Genomic DNA, 18,858 nt, shown 5'->3' with positions numbered 1-18,858 from the left:
CAGGGAAGCCTGGCAAGCTATAGTCCATGCGGTTGCAAAGAGTTGGACACGACTTGGCAAATGAACAGCAATATACTTTAATTTATCCATTCTGCATTTATTGGTTGTTGCTCATTTGGGATATGTATTATTAATACTATCTATTGCTATGTAACAAATTACACCAACACTTAGCAGCTTAAAACAGCAAAACAAACAAACAGAAAGGCTGTATCTCACAGTTTCAATGGGTCAAGAATTCAGGAGAAGCTTTGCTGGGAGTCTGACTCACTGTCTCTCACTGGCTATAAGCAAGGTATTGGCTGGGGCTATAGTCATCTCAAAGCTGGCTGAAGGAAATCCCTTTCAAGCTCACCTAATGTGAGTGTTGGCAGATCTCTTGGCCTCGCTGGCTTTTTTTGGACGCACCAGTCCTTTGTCACATGGGCCTCTGCATAAGACCTAGTCAGCTTGCTTCCACCAGTGTGAAGGCTTCCAGAGACAAAGACAACACAGCCTTTTTGTAATCTAAATTCAAAAGTGACATCCCATCATTTTTGCCATCTTCTTTTTATTGGAAGTAAGTCACTAGTTCCAGCCCAAACTCAGAGTGAGAGGGTTACACAAGACCATGAATATCTGGAGGCAGGGATTGTTAGGGCCCATTTTCCATGGTGGTTCAGAGAGTAAAGCATCTACCTTCAATGCAGGAGCTTGGGGCTCAATCCCTGGGTCGAGAAGATCCCTAGAGAAGGAAATGGCAACCCACTCTAGTATTCTTACCTGGGAAATGCTATGGATAGAAGAGCCTGGCAGGCTACTGTCCATGGGGTCACAAAGAGTCGGACACAATTGAACGACTAACATATACACACACATATACACTACAAGGGATATTAACAAATAATGCCCTCTAACTATCTTGTACGTGCCTTCTGGTTCACTCTTGTTCCCTAGGGTGTATACGTAGGTTATACTACTGGGTTATAAGATTTCTTTATATTCAGCTTTATTAGGTGATTGATAAACTGTTTCCAAAGTGTTAGGCCAGCTTGCACTCTCCAGCAACAGATGAGAGTTCCTCTGTTTACACATACTTGTCACAATTTGGCATTATCAAATTTCATTTTTAGCCAGTCTAGCAGGCATGAAATAGCATTCAATTTTTATTTTAATTAGCATTTCTCTGATAACTAATGAAACTGACCATATTTTCATATGATGATGAGCTATTGTGCTTTCTCTCTGGGAAATTCTGCTTTCTGCCTTTTATTCATTTTCATATAAGGTTGTTTGTCTTTTTCTTATTGTCTTATTGGAATGCTTTCTTTATACAATCTGGATGTTAATCAATACCTAGTTAACTGTATATGCTGCAAATATCTGCTTTTAGTTGGTGCTTAGCTTTTCTTTCTTTGTATGTCTTTCTATCTCTGCCAGTGAATTAAGTTTGAATTTTAATTTAAATTTTACTTTACTTTTCTCCAAAAACTTTTAAAGTTTTGAATTTGGTAATCTGGTAATCCACCTGGAAGTTTCTTGCTATACTATATACTCCATATGAACAGTCAACTGTCCCAGCACCAGTGATCTATATGAATCACGTTTTTCATATATACATGAGTTTCTTTTAAACTGCCTACTCTCTTTCTTTATCTGTTTGTCTAACTCTACCAAAACAAAATTGCTTTTAACTACAGTAGTTTTATAATAAATCTTTAAATCTGGTAGGAAATATTCTCTTACATCTTTCTTCTGGTTCAAGGGATTTTTAAAAAAATCAATTATTGGAGCTTTGACCTTCCATATAAATATTTAAACAAACTTGTCATGTTCTTCAAAACAGGAAACAAACAAGCAAGGAAACAAACTTGTTGGAATTTTTATTGGCATTGCATTAATTCTGTGTATCAATTTGGGGAGAAATGGCCTCTTCAAAGTGAAGTTTTCCACCTATGAACTTGGTATATAATGCCATTTATTTAGCTTATCACTAGTTTTTTTAGTGTTTTGTATGTTTTGTAATATTTTTCATTGTTCCCTTTTGCTCACTTCTGTTAACTTTATTTCTAAGTACAATATATTCTCACTGTTTTGTTTTATGAAGATTATATTTTGTAGCTCATTATTTCTGGTGTATAGAAATCCAATTGCCTTTTATATATTGTTTATGTATCAAACATGATAGCCTGCATTAATAATTCTAAATTTACCTATAGCATCACATTTGCTACAAAAGCAGTCATATCTTCTGAAAATAATAACAGTTTTGTTTCTTCTTTTCTAATCCTACACTTTCTGTTTCTTTTTCCTGTCCTATTACATTGGCTAGAACCTCCAGTGTAATGTTAAATAAAAGTAGGGAGGGGCATCTTGTTTTATCCTTAAGATAATAAAGTAAAAGATGTCACCATATCAGCTTTAAATATTGCATTCAGGGTGATTATTTTCTAAATGCTTTGTCCAATGATAAGAAAGTTCAATTCTTTTGGTAAGCAATTTTATTGTGAGTAAATGTTTTGTTGAATGCTTCTACTATGGCTATTGATTTTATCGTATGACTTTTTCTTTATGTATGTTATTTTGGTGAGGTTAAGTATTCAATTTTTAATATTAAGTCAACTTTACATTCCTGGAATAAACTATGATAAATATGCAATAACTTTTACATATAGATATAATGATGAACATTAGATATTTGCATCTGTATGTGTGAATAGAGATTAGCCTGTAAATATTCTTTATGGTACTAACCTTACCTGTTGTCAATAACTTTTCATAAAATAAGATGAGTAGTATTCTCACTGTTGCTGTTTTCTGGGAGAATTTGTGCAAGATTGGAATCATCTGGTCAAATATTGCTTCAAATCACCAGCAAAACACTCAAGGTTTGGAATTTAGTTTGTCAGAGGTCATTAAGCTTGTTCGTCCAATTACTTGAAGGATTATAGGACTATTTAGGTTTTCTTATGAAGCCAGTTTTCATGAATTGTATTTTCCAAAATATTTAACCAAAATTAATGCAACAGATTTGTTCACATTTTCTCTCATTATCTATTTAAATATTTTCTGTTTTTATGACTGCCTGTTCATTACTAATGTTTATATATTTCCTTTCTCTTTTTGGTTTAATTAATTTTGCCAGAACTTGGAATACTTTGTTCACATACACACACATCTGTTCACATACACATACAAAAAAAAAAACCCTGTCTGTTCTCTTAATTATTATTTATTTTATTACTTCTTCCTGCTTTCTTTGAGTTTCTCTGTTATTTCTTTTCTGAGCTTTTAAACTATATACTTAGCTCATTAATTTTGAGCTGTTGTTCTTACATATGCTCTTCAGGCTGTAAATTTGTGTCATTGCTTTTTAGCTATATCTGACAAGATTTGATATGACAAAATAGTCTTTATGAAGAGACTGCAAATTAAAATACACATTTTAAAAAATTCATGGCTCAAACAAGAAACCATGAAATGATAAATATTTAAAGCATTTTTTAAAATGTGTATTTTAATTTACAGTCTCTTCATAAAGAATATTTTGTCATCTTCTAGTAAATGTTGTCTAGCTAATTTATAATTAATTCAGAGAATTATGTACCAGTTCTTTTGGACTATTGAAGTTAGCTTTATAACCTAGCAAATTGTCAGTTTTATTTGCTTGAGAATAATGTATGGTCTCTAATTATATAATGTCCTACATATTCCTTTAAAGCAAGTGTGTTAATTATGCAATCTATATGTGCCATACCTCCACCAATTTTTTATCTGCCTGAATTATCAATTACAAGAATAGACACGTTAAAATCTTTCACTGCTATGGTGGATTTTAAATTTTTCATTGTAGATCTGTTTATCAAAAGTTCTTGCATAGCATGCTGCTGCGAAGTTGCTTCAGTCGTGTCCGACTCCGTGCAGCCCCACAGACGGAAGCCCACCAGGCTCCCCTGTCCCTGGGATTCTCCAGGCAAGAACACTGGAGTGGTTTGCCATTTCCTTCTCCAATGCACGAAAGTAAAAAGTGAAAGGGAAGTCGCTCAGTCGTGTCCGACTCTTAGCGACCCCATGGACTGCAGCCTACCAGGCTCCGCCATCCCTGGGATTCTCCAGGCAAGGACACTGGAGTGGGTTGCCATTTCCTTGCACAGCATAGGAAACCATAAGTAGAATGAAAAGCCCACAGAATGGGAGAAAATATTTGCAAAACATGCTACTGACAAAGGATTACTTTCCAAAATATATAAACAACTCATTCAGCTTAATATAAAAAACAATCTATTCAAAAAATGGACAGAAGACCTAAATAGATGTTTCTCCAAAGAAGACATACAGATGACCAACAGGTACATGAAAAGAAACTCAACATCACTAATTATTAGAGAAATGAAAATCAAAGATACAATGAGGTCCCACCTAACACCAGTCAGAATGACCATAATCAAAAAGTCCACAAACAATAAATGATGGAGAAGGTGTGGAGAAGATGGAACCTTTGTACACTGTTGGTGGGAATGTAAATTGGTATAGCCACTATTGAGAGCAGTATGGTGGTTCCTTTAAAAAAGCCAAAAGTAGAGCTACCATATGATCCAGCAGTCACACTCCTGGGCATATATCCAGAGAAAACCACGGTTTCAGAGGATACAGGCACCCCTGTGTTCATTGCAGTGCTTTTTGCAATCAAGGGATAGAAGCAACCTAAATTTCCATTGACAGATGAATGTATAAAGATGTGATACTCGTGTACAATGGAATATTACTCAGCCATTAAAAATGAAACAATGCCATTGGCAGCAACATGAAGATCTGGAGATTATCATACTAAGTGAAGTAAGTCAGACACAAATACTAATATATGATATCAGTTATATGTGGAATCTAAAAAAAAATGATACAAATGAACTTATTTACAAAACAGAAATAGACTCACAGACTTAGAAAACAAACATGGTTACCAAAGGGGAAATGTAGAGAGGAGAGATAAATTGGGAGTTTGGGATTGACATATACCCACTGCTATATTTAAAATAGATAACCAACAAGGATCTACTGCATAGTACAGGAAACTTTACTTAATATTTTGTAATAACCCAAACACGAAAAGAATTTGAAAAATAATAGATATATGTGTATGTATAACTGAATCACTTTGCTGTATACCTGAAATTAGCATGCCATTGTACACCAACTATAGTCAAATGTAAAGCAAAATTTAAACAAATAAGTAAAAAATAAAAACCATAATGAGATACCAATACATTAAAAAGTATATATATCATAAACATATGTGTATTTTTTAAGCCTAGGTTTTTAAAATGTCTGACAATTTATAATTTAACATTGAATAATTTAATCCAATTATATTTATTGTAATTAATAATAGAATTAGTTTTATTTTTACCATCTTATTATTTTCTCTTAATTTTTTCTGGTTTATCTCTTTCACTTCTTTCCATTCTTTCTTTTGTTCTCCTTTATTTCCCACTATTTTACTCCTTCTCTTATTTTTAAGTTACATGTTCTAAAGTTTTAGGTCAAATGTTTTAGTAGTAACCCTAATTATATCGGAGAAGGCAATGGCACCCCACTCCAGTACTCTTGCCTGAGTGACTTCACTTTCACTTTTCACTTTCATGCATTGGAGAAGGAAATGGCAACCCACTCCAGTGTTCTTGCCTGGAGAATCCCAGGAATGGGGGAGCCTGGTGGGCTTCCGTCTGTGGGGTCGCAGACTGACGACTGAAGCGACTTAGCAGCAGCAGCAGCAGCTAATTGTATAACATACTTAACTCATAACATTTATTGAAGTATAGTTGATAAATAAAACGTGCATATATTAAGGTTTTGGGAGGACTTCCCAGGTGGCATAGTGGTAAGGAAACTGCCTGCCAATGCAGGAGACACAGAAGACATGGCTTTGATTCGTAGGTTAGGAAGATCTCCTGGAGGAGGGCACTGCAACCCACTCCGGTATCCTAGCCTGGAAAATCCCATGGACAGAGAAGTCTGGAGGGTTACAGTCCATGCGGTCGCAAAGAGTCAGACACAACTGAAGCAAATTAGCACACACACATACACACAAACATATTAAGGTGTACAATGTGATGTTTAGATATGAGTATGCATTGTGAAATTATTGCAGCAATCAAGCTAATTAACATATTGACCACCTTGTATAGTTTACCATTTTCTTTTGGTGAGAACAATTAAGATCTACTATCTTGGCAAATTTCAAGTATGTAATACAATATTTTTAACCAATAGTCATTGTGCTATACATTTGATCTCCAGAACTTACTCAACCTAATAGCTGAAATTTTGCAACTTTTAACAATATCTCTTTATTTCCAACCTCTCCCCAGCTCCTAGTAATCACCATGCCACTCTGCTTCTGTCGGTTCAACTGCTTTATATTCCACATATAAATGAAGTTGGTACAGTATTTGTCTTTCTTTGTCTGCGTTATTTCAAAATTTAGCAAAATGCCCTCAAGGTTCATCCATGCTGTCACAGCTAGCAAGATTTCCTTTTTTAAAATAGCTAAATTAATTCCATTGTGTATATATACCACAGTTTCTCTATACATTAATCCATTTGATACACTTATCAGACGGATTAACGAATAAAGTTGTTTCCATATCTTGGCTACTGTGAATAAAGCTGCAATGAGTGTGGCAGTGCAGATGTTATTTCCAGATACTGGTTTTATTTTCCTTTGAATATACACCCAGAACTAGGATCATTAGATAATATGGTAGTTCTATGTTTAATTTTTTGACAAGTCTCTGTGCTGTTTTCCACAATTACTGAACCAATTGCATTCATATCAACAATGCACACGGTTTCCCTTTCCTCCTCATCCACACCGACCCTTCTCATCTCTTGTCTCTTTGATAGTAATGCTTCTAACAGGTGTGAAGTGATATCTTGTGGTTTGGATTTAAAACTCCATGATGATTAGTGGATTTGAGTACTTTTCCATATATCTGTTGGACATTTGTATATCTTCTTTTGAGAAATGTCTATTCAGGTCCTTCGTTTATTTTTAATTGAACTACTTGTTTTCCTGCCATTGAACTGTTTGAACTCCTTATGTATTTTGGATATTATTCACTCCAATTGGATATATGGTTTGTAAATATATTCTCCTGTTGGTCGTCCATCTACACTGTTGCTTCCTACCCTGTACAGACACATTTTAGTTTGACATAGTCCCACTTGTTTATTTTTGCTTTTATTGCCTGTGCTTTGGAGTCATATCCAAAAATTTATTGTGCAGCCCAGTGTTAAGCTTTTTCCTATGTTTTCTTCTAGTACCTTTACAGTTTGGGATCTTGTGTTTGAGTCTGTAATGCATTTTGAGTTGCTTTTTGTATTTGGTATGAGGGAAGCATTCAACTTTGTTTTTCTGCATGTGAATATCCAATTATTCCAACACCATTTATTGAAGAGACTATCTTTTCTACATCTTGTGTGCTTTGCACATTTGTTGAAGGTCAGCTGACTGTATGGTTCCAGGATACAAAATCAACTTACAAAAATCCGTTGTTTCTTTGCACTAACAGCGATTTAACAGTTTCCTGAAAGGGAAATTTTAAAAATAATCCCATTCATAATAGCATCAAATCAGTAAATATTTGGGAACCACTTTAACCAAAGGCAAGTAGGTGGCTCAGTGGTAAAGAATCTGCCTTCCAATGCAGGAGATGCAGGAGATACAAGTTCGATCCCTGGGTAGGGAAGATCCGTTTGAGTAGGAAATGACAACCCACTTCAGTACTCTTGCTTGGAAAATTCCATGGACAGAGGAGCCTGGTGGGCTACAGTCAGTGGGGCCTCACAGAGTCAGACATGATTGAGCACACACCCAACAACAACAATTTAACCAAGAAGGTAAAAGATCTGTACACTGAAAACTATAAAATGCTGATGAAAGTAATTGAAGACACAGATAAAAAGATATTCTGTTTATGGATTGGAAGAATTAATAATGCTGAATTGTCTCTGATTGCAAATTTATATATAGAAAAGCTTAATAAATGAATTTAGTCATCTGCAAACAGACACATCTATAGACAAAAATAATTTAACTTCTTTACATTTTGGATGGCATATGTTTTTCTCACCTTGTTTCTCTGGCTAGAACTTCAAGTACTATATTGGGGAAAAAAATGAGAGAGGAACCCCTTATCTTGTCCCTGATCCTGGAGGAGAAACTTTCAGTCTTTTACTCTTGAGTATGATAACTATAGGCTTGTTATATATGGCCTTTATTATGTCGATGTATATTCCTTCTATATCCAGTTTGTTCACAATTTTTGTCAAGGAGGGTCATCGCCCTCCGCCTAGGCGACAAAGTCAAATGCTCTTTCTGCATCTGCTGAGATGATTTTATACTTCGTTTTGTTAGTTGAAATGAAGTTGATTTCCAGATATTGAAACATCCTTGCATACCTGTACTAAATCCTAACTGATGATGGTGTATGATTTTTTCTGTTGGATTCACTATGGTAATGTTTTATTGAGGATTTTTACATCTGTATTCACCAAGGATGTTGGCCTGTATTATTCATTTCTTGTAGTCTTGTCTGACTTTGGTATCAGGGTATGTGTAAGGCTCAATGCAACAAATTCCAGTTTATCTTGCAGCTGTGCTATTGTTATTGTATATTTTTATGCTTTTATATCAGATAAAATGCTTTTGATCATTTAAATAGTCAATATTGACATACATTTGACCATGTATTTACTCTTTCCAGGATTCTTGATTCCTTCCTATTGTTATGTACTTCCATCTGGGGTCATTTTTCTTAATCTTGAAGAACTGCTTTTTATATTGTATTGCTAGCAAATTCTCCCGGCTTTTGTTTATCTAAAATTGTTTTATTTTGCCTTCACTTTTTGAGGGATATTTTTGCTATGCATGGAGTTTTAGGTTGGCCGATTACCTTCTTTTTCTTTTTTTTAAAGCAATACCACTGTGTTCTGGGTTTCTGTCGTTTCATTTGAAAAGTCTTATGCATTATTGTTCCTCTAAATGGAAATCATCCTTTATTTCTCACTAACTTACAGATTTCCTCTCTAAGATTGGTTTTTAGCATTTGATTATAATCTGCCTAGGTGTAGTTTTCTTTTTATTTATTCTACTTATGGAATGAGGAGGGTTTTTTCAATCTGAATTTTGATGTTTTTCAGCCCTTTGGGGAACTTTCTGTCATTAATTATCAGTGTATTGCTTCTGTTTCATTCTTTGTCCTTTTCTTCTGGGAGCCTAATTACACGGCACGCCTTTTACTTTGTCTCATAATTCTTATTATATTCTTTCTATATCTTTTCATCTCCTTATGCATCATACTTTCTTTCCTCTCTGTGTTATTTTTGAATTGTTTCTACTGGTTCCTGTTGCAGTTCACCAATTGTTTGGTCACGTGTATTTAATATGCTATTACAGCTAACTATTGAATTCCTGATTTCAATGATTATTTTTATTTCTAAAATTTCTATTTTAACATTTTATGAGTTTTAATTCTACACTGGAATTCTCCAGCCTGTTTCTCTTATTTTTGAATAAGACACATTCCATTAATCACAGTTATTTTAAAATCAGTTCCTGTCTAAGAACGCAAATGTCTGAACCACTTGTAAGTCTGTCTCCATGTTTTGTTGTTTCTCTTGAGTTCACAATTCATCCTTATTTTTAGCCTCCTTCTAAATTTTTGATTAGGCACAGACATCATGAATGAAAAATCAGGAAGTTCTAGTTGATGTTATTTTTTTCCAAAGAGGATTTTTTTTTGAGGTGGGAGACAGATAAAGTAACAGATTACTTTGATAGTATCAAAGGTTAGCTTTCTCCTTTCTTAGAACTGATCCATTTCAGATTTTTCTTCTACCCAAGAGCATAGACCTTATGTCTTATGCATTGTTCTTATTCATATGCCATGGTTTTTCTATGTCTCAGCTGAAAGCAGAAAGTGTTGTTAAGAATCACTTACTTTGATGTGGCTTGACCTCCATATTTCCATAAGACTACTGAAATGACTGCTCAGTTGATTGGCATTTTAGTCACTGTTTTCTACAAGTTTTTTGGGTCTCTCCCTGTGCATGCATAGCTTAGAAATCAGTCAGTGACTTAAGGGAAATTTGTACATAGATTTTTAGATTCACTTCTCTGATGTTTCTTCTTGTCTGAAATTTCACCCTTTGAGTCCCAGTTCATTTGGTAATCTTGAACCAGTAAGACTGACACTTCCTGCTTGGCCTCAAGTATCCTGAGTTGTGAATTGGAAAATGCTCTAAAAGAAAAAGCCATAGCGAATGTACAGTCCATATCCTGTGTTTTCCTTGCTTCAGGATTGTAGCTTCTCAAGTTCTGTTTATATTGTTTGCTCTTCAAAGTCTTCCCTTGTTTCCTATATTTTACCCAAGTTTTATTGCTGTTTTTAATGGAAGGGTTGTTCCAAACAAGGAATTTTCTCAATTATAAAACTGAAAGTCTCTCACCATTTTGTCTTACATCTCAGATTATTTATCTAAGATTATTTTATTACTTCTTGAGATAGATCCTTTAGAATTTGTTTTGAAGCAGAACTTTTGATGATAAATTCTCAATATTTGTTGGTCTGAAAACATATTTAAGACTCTTATAATAGAAGATAGTAACAGGGTGGCGGTAGGGGTGAGAAAGCAGGGAGGGTAATGGCACCCCACTCCAGTACTCTTGCCTGGAAAATCCCATGGGTGGAGGAGCCTGGTAGGCTACAGTCCATGGGATCGCGAAGAGTCAGACACGACTGAGCGACTTCACTTTCACTTTTCACTTTCATGCATTGGAGAAGGAAATGACAGCCCACTCCAGTGTTCTTGCCTGGAGAATCCCAGGGATGGCAGAGCCTGGTGGGCTGCCGTCTATGGGGTCACACAGAGTCGGACACGACTGACGTGACTTAGCGGCGGCAGACTATTAAGTATGGTATGGTGCTACTTTGAACATTCTAGTACATGTCTTTTGGTGACATATGTATGCATTTCTGCTGGATGTATACGTTAAGAGTAGTTTTACTAAACAGTCTTATTTTTTTTACTTCAAAGTATTTTTTTAACATTTGCTACTGCTGCTAAGTCACTTCAGTCGTGTCCGACTCTGTGTGACCCCATAGACGGAAGCCCACCAGGCTCCCCCGTCCCTGGGATTCTCCAGGCAAGAACACTTAAAAAATACAAAATTTCTAGAGAAAAAAAACTACCTGTCAACCCTTCCCACTCCCTAAGGTAGCCAAATATATCCTTATTTTTCCTGTTAGAAAAACAACCATACAAAAGTAGGATCATTAATGTTTCACTGAAACAGCTGTATTATTTTATATAAAGATCTATCACTATTTATTAACCAACTCTCTGGCTGGTAAACAGTCTTATGGATTTCTTCTTTGACAAAATGTCCTGCCTCCCCGCCAGGGCTGGGGCAAGAGTCTCCATCCTGGATCTACCGGGCATCTTCGCGCAGAAACCAACACAAAGCCGGGCCTCTGCGGTTTGGAGGCCAGGCGGCCAGGCTCCGCCCCCACCGTTGCGTCCGCCAATCAGCTACCAGGACGGCCTCCTTCTCCCTCCCCCATTCCCACCGCGGCCCACCTTCACCCGCAGGTTCCACCACCGTCTCCCTGGACTGTGTGCCCCCTCTCCGTGTTACACCTCTGCAGAGGAGCCCCTCCCCCCTCTGAAGTAACGGGTGTGGATATTGCTGGACAACGGGTGAGTCTTGTGCAGATAGGGTTTCTGGCCACGGAGCACAGACGGAGGTCCCTGCGGCTGGGCTGGGAGAGGGAAGCGGCCGGGGTCGTGGGGGAGTGAGTCCAGCGGGGCTGAGAAAGCGATCGGTTTTTCGGCCTGAGACGACTCGGGCCTAAAAAGCCAGACATCTTTCAAAGAGGATTCCCTGAGGTTTCTCCATGTCTGTATGTGGTTCTACTTTTTTTTTTTTTCCCTACCACTCAGGCTCTTATTTCTTTAGTGCTGTATTTCTCATCCAGAAGGGTAGCCATCAAGAGTCTAATGCATTCTTACCTTTTCCAAACATTTTTCATAATAGAATCTTTCAAAACAACAGATAAGCACAGAAAACAACACAACAGATTTATCAGACCACCTTTCCTTCAGCTCCCTCTTTTCCTCTCAACATCACTCCCTCGCTCGGTCTGTGTATCTCTTTTTAAGAAACAATCTGACGTTTAAAGCCTTTCCCCCACCAACTCTCACACCGCCATCCTCGGGTAAGTTAGGTTGTATCCCTCCCATGTATAGTTTTGTTCTTCTATTATTTATTTGTATGTGAGAGTCCCTTGGACTGCAAGGAGATCCAACCAGTCCATTCTAAAGGAGATCAGTCCTGGGTGTTCATTGGAAGGACTGATGTTGAAGCTGAAACTCCAATACTTTGGCCACCTCATGCGAAGAGTTGATTCACTGAAAAAGACCCTGATGCTGGGAGGGATTGGGGGCAGGAGAAAAGGGGACGACAGAGAATGAGATGGCTGGATGGCATCACCGATTCGATGGACATGAGTTTGAGTGAATTCGGGGAGTTGGTGATGGCGAGGGAGGCCTGGCATGCTGTGATTCATGGGGTCGCAAAGAGTCACACATGACTGAGCGACTGATCTGAATTGAACTGAATATATTCATTCTTGTTTTGAATTTTAAATTTTTCAGGAAACTCGGTGTTTGGGGTTTTTATCTTGGTGCTACTAATCTTGGTATTTCAGACCCAAAAGGGTCTTAGCAAACAAGTCAGCCACCCTCCCTGTTTAGCTGAGAACGCTGGCCCCTGGAGAAGATAAAAGACTTCCTTGCCATCACCCCTCCACTGAGCAGGATCCTGAATTTGGGATCCCTTGATTTCTGTTCCTGGTGTTACCTCTATGTAAATCCTGCCAGTGAGCTCACCTAACACACATGATCCTATTGAATATTGTTCATGCAATTCAATTTAGGAAAAGGGGATTCAGGGGAGATGGGGAGAGAAAAATGACTTCGATTTGGACCAAAATCTTACTCAAGCTTAAAAGGTATGCATTTTCCTTGATCATTGTATGCTATCAAGTGTTAGGATGACCAGAGTATTTATTTTATTTAACAAGCATTCATAGTCTTACTGTTTGCCAGACATTGATCTAAGAACTTTGTAGGTATTCATTCACAGATTTAAGCCTTGGACTGTGGCATAGATACCAATTTTATCATCCCCATTTTATAGGTCATGACACTGAGGCACAGAGAATTAAGTAACTTGTGCAGAGTCACCTAACCCGTAAACTATAGCACTAAGATGGATTCCAGATCATCTGGTGACAGTCTGAGTTCCTAAGCATTGTGTAGTAACCACCTGAGCTCCGGGAAGTCACCACACAAAGTAGGAACTTGCAGTTCTGAGAAGGGACAAGCAACTGTCAGCTGGTCATCAGAAAGAACTTTAAGAAAGAGAGGATTTGAAAGGTACACAGAATAAATTTCAGCCAATTTTGGTAGCTTGACACATAATATATTCTTATTTTTAATTTACAAAAGTAACATAACCGTGCATATGATGTAGAGGTATGTAAAAGTTGACCTTCAGTATTCCTCAGATTAAACAATATTAGCAGGGAGAGATGAATCTGTCCTTTCACGTACCATAATACAAATATACACAAGACTTCTTATTATAAAAACGAGAGCCTATTCAACAATTTCTACCATTTTTCCCCCTAGGGAATATGTCCAGTTCATTTCTCCTACGAATTGGAGATCTAAGCTCTTCATAAGAATTGAATAATATTCTGTAGACTGTATCCTATGGTTTGTTCAGCCTTTTCCTTTACTAATGAATAGTCAGAGAAGTATACGTCTTTATTAAAACGGCCTTCCCCACTGTCCGGATGGGGGCCACCGCAATGCCAAGCCCACTGGGCCGGCGACACAAAGAAGTGCTGTCCCCTGCCAAGCGTCGCCCCTCAGGCTCGCGGCCCCGCCCAGGAGGAAGCGGGGGTGGGGTGGGGAGGAGCCTGGTCGGGAGCCCCTCCCTCCTCCCCCTCGGGCTCCGCCCAGGTCGCTAGCCTAGAGCTGTTTGCAAGAACGTCCCTTCCCGGCAGAACCCAGGGCCCCTCTGTGCACGCATCCCCGCTTGCTCCGGCTGCCTCCGTGGAAGCTGCAGGGGTGACCTGGTGAGTGGCCCTCTCCTAACGTCCCGCAGGCCGGACTGGGGGCGGGTGGCCGTGCTCTGAGATCGGGTAGGGGGAGGCAGGCGCCGGAGGCCGAGGGGCGCGGGCCCGGCGGGGGACCAGGTTGCGGGTGCCTAAAAAGAGGGGCGGAACCCGTCGCTGTTGCGTCCGCCTTCCTGTGAGTGATTGTTCTCGGCTCTCCGGCTCTGCGTCCCTCCTGCCGCATTGCTTCTCCTCTCCGGGTTCTGACATCTGATGTTTGTTCAACTGCTTTGTGTGGTCGAGTTACGCGCAGGCCTGGACTTAGAGAAACAGCCTCTCATCCGCAGCTTTATCGGCTGAGCCTGCCGTAGCCCCTGGGTGGTGGCAGGGCTTGCTCAGGAACACACCGGGAGCTGGGGATGGAACATCACTTCTGTCCTCCTGCCCTTTGGTCTTTGCAAACACCGTCTCTGGGTCTGAGATCCCTCGCCCACTCGCATTGCCCCCTCCCCCCTCCCCGAGACTGGTTGCGGGGTGTGTGTGTGTGTGTGTGTGTGTAACAGGGGCGGATGATCTGAGTCCCTCCAACCCACCCTGAGCTCCCTGCCAGCAGCCCTGGAGAATTCCATGCCAATGCACGCGAGCTTTTCCGCGGTCTCCCCTCCCCTCACCCTTCCGCCTCCTGCTTCCCCCAACTCAGCCCCCTCTCCGCTCCTCTGACGTCACCGACATGCTTTTTGCAGACTGGCTCCGGGCCTAGGGAAGAAAATCTGGCCGACCTAGAGCCTGGAAGGGGAAGGTGGGAGAGGGATCCCACACCAGAACTTAGTGCTGACAGCCGCCGCAGAGCTAAGGACTGCCCTCTCCCACACTGTCCATGTGATGGACACCCTGGAAAGCAGGCTGATCAACAGTAAGAAGCAGCAGGTAGATTTAAAAACAAAAAACTCAGGTCTCATTCCTGGGCCCATACTCTTCCATTGAGTAAGAAAAGTAAGCAAATATGAGTGAGAGAAAGACAGAGAGCCCCCGGAGGGAACTTGGGATTAAGAAAAGAGTGCATTAAGGTTGAACTGGGGGAACAGAAAAAGCAAAGTCTTGAATGCCTACGTTTATGGAGATGGGGAAGAAATTGATTCTGGAAGGCCACAAGAGTGCCTTGAAAGATATCAGTAATGGTCTGTCTTTTAGGCTAGGTGATTGGTATATGGAAGTTTAATTTTGTGTATTGTTCTATGATTATTTTAACATCCATATTCTTCCATGTGCATTAGTGTGTGTGTTCAGTGGTGTCAGACTCTTTGCGACCCTTCCAACGATAGCCCTCCAGGCTTCTCTGTCCATGGGGTTTTCAGGCAAGAATACTGGAATGGGTTGCCATTCCCTTCTCCAGGGGATCTTCCTGACCCGAGGATCAAACCCAGGTCTCCTGCATCTCCTGCACTGGCAGGCAGATTCTTTACCACTAATACCATCTGGGAAGCCCTCTATGTGCATTACATATTCTTTTAAATGTATAGATTAAACCATTTTAAGTGAAAATCAAATCAATAGATTGAACTGGTAATATCTAAAACAGAATGTGAAAGGTGTTGAACCCACCCTGATTATGGCTACTATTAGCAGAAGATGGTGGACACTGGAAAAGATATCAGACATATAAAGAAAAAGAAACAAGAGGCTGATGGTAAAAATGGACCAAGACCTGTAGAGTTGGTGTCTGTGATATGAATTCTTTTTCAAGGCCAGAGTAGCTATATGCTGTGGAAGTGATCTCAGGTTTGCCCTTAATACCCACATCCATCATTCAGTCATTCATCCATGGAGTACCTGTTCATTCCTGGGGGTGGAATCCAAATATATAAAACATGTCCCCTTACCTCAGACACTTACTCTACTTTGGGGATTTGAAATCAAGCTATAATGTAGGTGTGGTACAGTATCCAAAGCAAGCCCTCTACCTTCTCTCCCTTACAGATACAGCTCTTAAAAGGAGACCCTGTGCATGTACCATGGGGCCTCTTTGTGGTAGAGGCAAGGGACTTATAAAGCTCTATCCCCTAAGTTACAAATTGTGCCCGAGATGCCTTCTGCTTTAGAAGTACCTTGGGTTCCATTAGCTAGTGGGCCTGGAGAAAGCAGAGAAAGCAAGATCCATAAGGAGGACCACGGATGAAGAACTTAAGGGGAGAAATAAGGATTCCCCCAGGCTGTGTCCATCTGTGCTCATCAAGCTAGGAGGGCAAACAGGAATTCAAGCACAAGAAAGAAGCATTTGGTTTAAAAATCAAGTGTTGGGGTCACTGTTAGCTGGTTAAAGAGGGGATAGAATCAGCTGCAAAGTTCAAGGAACCTCCACAGAGGAGGAAATCAGATTTATTGTTGGACAAATGCATAACTTGTCGGGAGATGAAGAAAGATGTTTTAGGATGAGTGAAATAGAATCAGTTGATGAATCTAATCATTTATATATTCAATTGTTTAATGGGTTTACTTGATTGAATTTATATTATCTGTGCTATTTGGGGGCTTTGCAGGTGGCACTAGTGGTAAAGAACCTGCCTGCCAATGCAGGAAACATGATGAGACTTGGGTTTGATCCCTGGATTTGAAGATCGCCTGGAGGAGGGCATAGCAACCCACGCCAGTATTCTTGCCTGAGAATCCCATGGACAGAGGAGCCCGGTGGGCTGTGGTCCATAGGGTTGCAAAGACTTGAACACAACTGAAGTGATTTAGTGTGTATGTACATGCTATTTTTAATTATTATAGTAATACATACAACAATTCAAAGGAAGTAGATGCTTGCTCCTCAGAAGAAAAGCTATGACAAACCTAGAAAGCATATTAAAAAAGCAGAGATATCACTTTGTTGACAAAGATCCATATAGTCAAAGCTATCGTTTTTCCAGTAATCATATATGGATGTGAGAGTTGGACCATAAAGAAGGCTGAGTGATAAAGAATTGATGCTTTCAAATTGTGGTGCTGGAGAAGACTCTTGAGAGTCCCTTGGACAGCAGGGAGATCAAACCAGTCAATTCTAAAGGAAATCAATGTTCATTGGAAGGACTGATGCTGAAGCTCCAATACTTTGGCCACCTGATGCAAAGAACTGACTCACTTGAAAAGACCCTGAAGCTGGGAAAGATTGAAGGCAAAAGAAGCGGGCAGCAGAGGATGAAATGGTTGGATGGCATCACTGACTCAGTGGACAGGAGTCTGAGCAAACTTCAGGAGATACAAAGCCAGTGCTCTAGAGCAACCCAGAGGGATGGGGTAGGGAGAAATGTGGGAGGAAGGTTCAGGATGAGGGGACACATGTGCACCCATGGCTGATTCATTTTGATGTATGGCAAAAACCGCCACAATGTTGTAAAGTAATTATCCTCCAATTAAAGTAAATAAGTTAATTTAAAAACAAAACTCCAGGAGATAGTGGAGGACAGAGGAGCCTGGTGTGCTACAGTCCATGCGGTCACCAAGAGTCAGGCACGACTTAGTGACTGAACAACAACAGACTTGTATAAGGAGAAAGAATGCTGTTCCCCTCTTCCTTTCCTATGCAGTCAGCGTTAGCTTGTTGAAGTGTGGCCTCCGTAGATTTTCAGGACCGTATCCATAGATTTTCAGGACCGTATCCGTAGATTTTCAGGACCGTATAGTCAAAGCTGTGGTTTTCCAGTTGTCATGTATGGCTGTGAGAGTTGGACCATAAAGAAGGCTGAGCACCAAAGAACTGATGCTTTCGAACTGTGGTGCTGGAGAAGACTGTTGACAGTCCCTTGGTCAGAAAGGAGATCAAACCAGTCAATCTCAAAGAAAATCAACCCTGAATATTCACTGGAAGGACTGGTGCTGAGGCTTAAGCTCCAATACTTTGGCCACCTGATGTGAAGATCCAAGTCATTGGAAAAGACACCGATGCTGGGAGAGATTGAGGGCAGGAGGAGAAGGGGACGACAGAGGATGAGATAGTTGGATGGCATCACCGACTTGATGGACATGAGTTTGAGCAACTCAGAATACAGTAAAGGACAGGGAATCCTGGTGGGCTGCAGTCCATGGGGTCTCAAAGAGTCGGACATGACTGAGCAACTGTGCAACAACAATAAAATTCCTAGTAACAGACTTATGTGTTTCTGGTCCTTAAGAACATGGACTGCAATACTAGACTTCCTGGGTTTGAATGGTAAATCGATCTCTTACCACTTATGTGACTTAACCAAGTAACATATCTTCTGGCCATCAAGTTTTCTGTTTTCTTTGCTGTTTGGTTTTGGCTATTTTTAACATTAGAATAGTGATAGCACATACCTCAGTGGTTTATTGTCAGAATTAAATAATGTATATAAAGCGTTTATAATGATGCTTGGAGCCTGGTAAGCATTATATCGCTACTACTACTAAAATTACTAGTTCTACTATTATTAGTATCTCTATCCATGTAAAAGTGGGTTTGTGTCCTACATATTGCAGTGATTTGAAATTTTCACGTCAGATGTATCTAGGACATTCTTCTAGGTAGATGAAAATTAGATTTAACTCCATTCTTTGTAATAGCTTTGTAATACCGATTATCATACTTCACTCGAACATTTCTCCCTCTCAAAACTTGTCTTGCCACATTCACAGCATTGCTGTCAGATCAGGGCTGACACGGTAGCCTCAGTGCAGGCAAGGGGAAAACTGA

At 39.7% G+C, this 18,858-nt stretch overlaps 1 protein-coding gene across 4 annotated transcripts in view; it reads left to right on the top strand.

The window, feature by feature from the left end:
• The window catches only part of TCAF1 (TRPM8 channel associated factor 1), a 48,532-nt gene that overhangs the window by 1,732 nt on the left and 27,942 nt on the right, over window positions 1–18,858 (top strand). For 2 of the 4 annotated variants that reach the window (XM_055421421.2, XM_055421427.2), the window contains exon 1: window positions 14,044–14,186. The exons of 1 other annotated variant lie outside the window; for it this stretch is intronic. The gene's annotated coding sequence lies outside the window, so the exon portion shown is untranslated. Of the gene's footprint in view, window positions 1–11,442; window positions 11,740–14,043; window positions 14,187–18,858 lie in introns of those variants that run through there. One more of the 4 variants, XM_055421424.2, reaches the window with a different exon arrangement.

The sequence above is a fragment of the Moschus berezovskii genome, chromosome 3, assembly GCF_049115385.1.
Source record: "Moschus berezovskii isolate FMDL1 chromosome 3, NW_MosBer_1.0, whole genome shotgun sequence".
NCBI classification, from domain to species: Eukaryota; Metazoa; Chordata; class Mammalia; order Artiodactyla; family Moschidae; genus Moschus; species Moschus berezovskii.
Note: the sequence above shows the minus strand (reverse complement) of the source record. Positions and strands in the feature narration are given on the sequence as shown.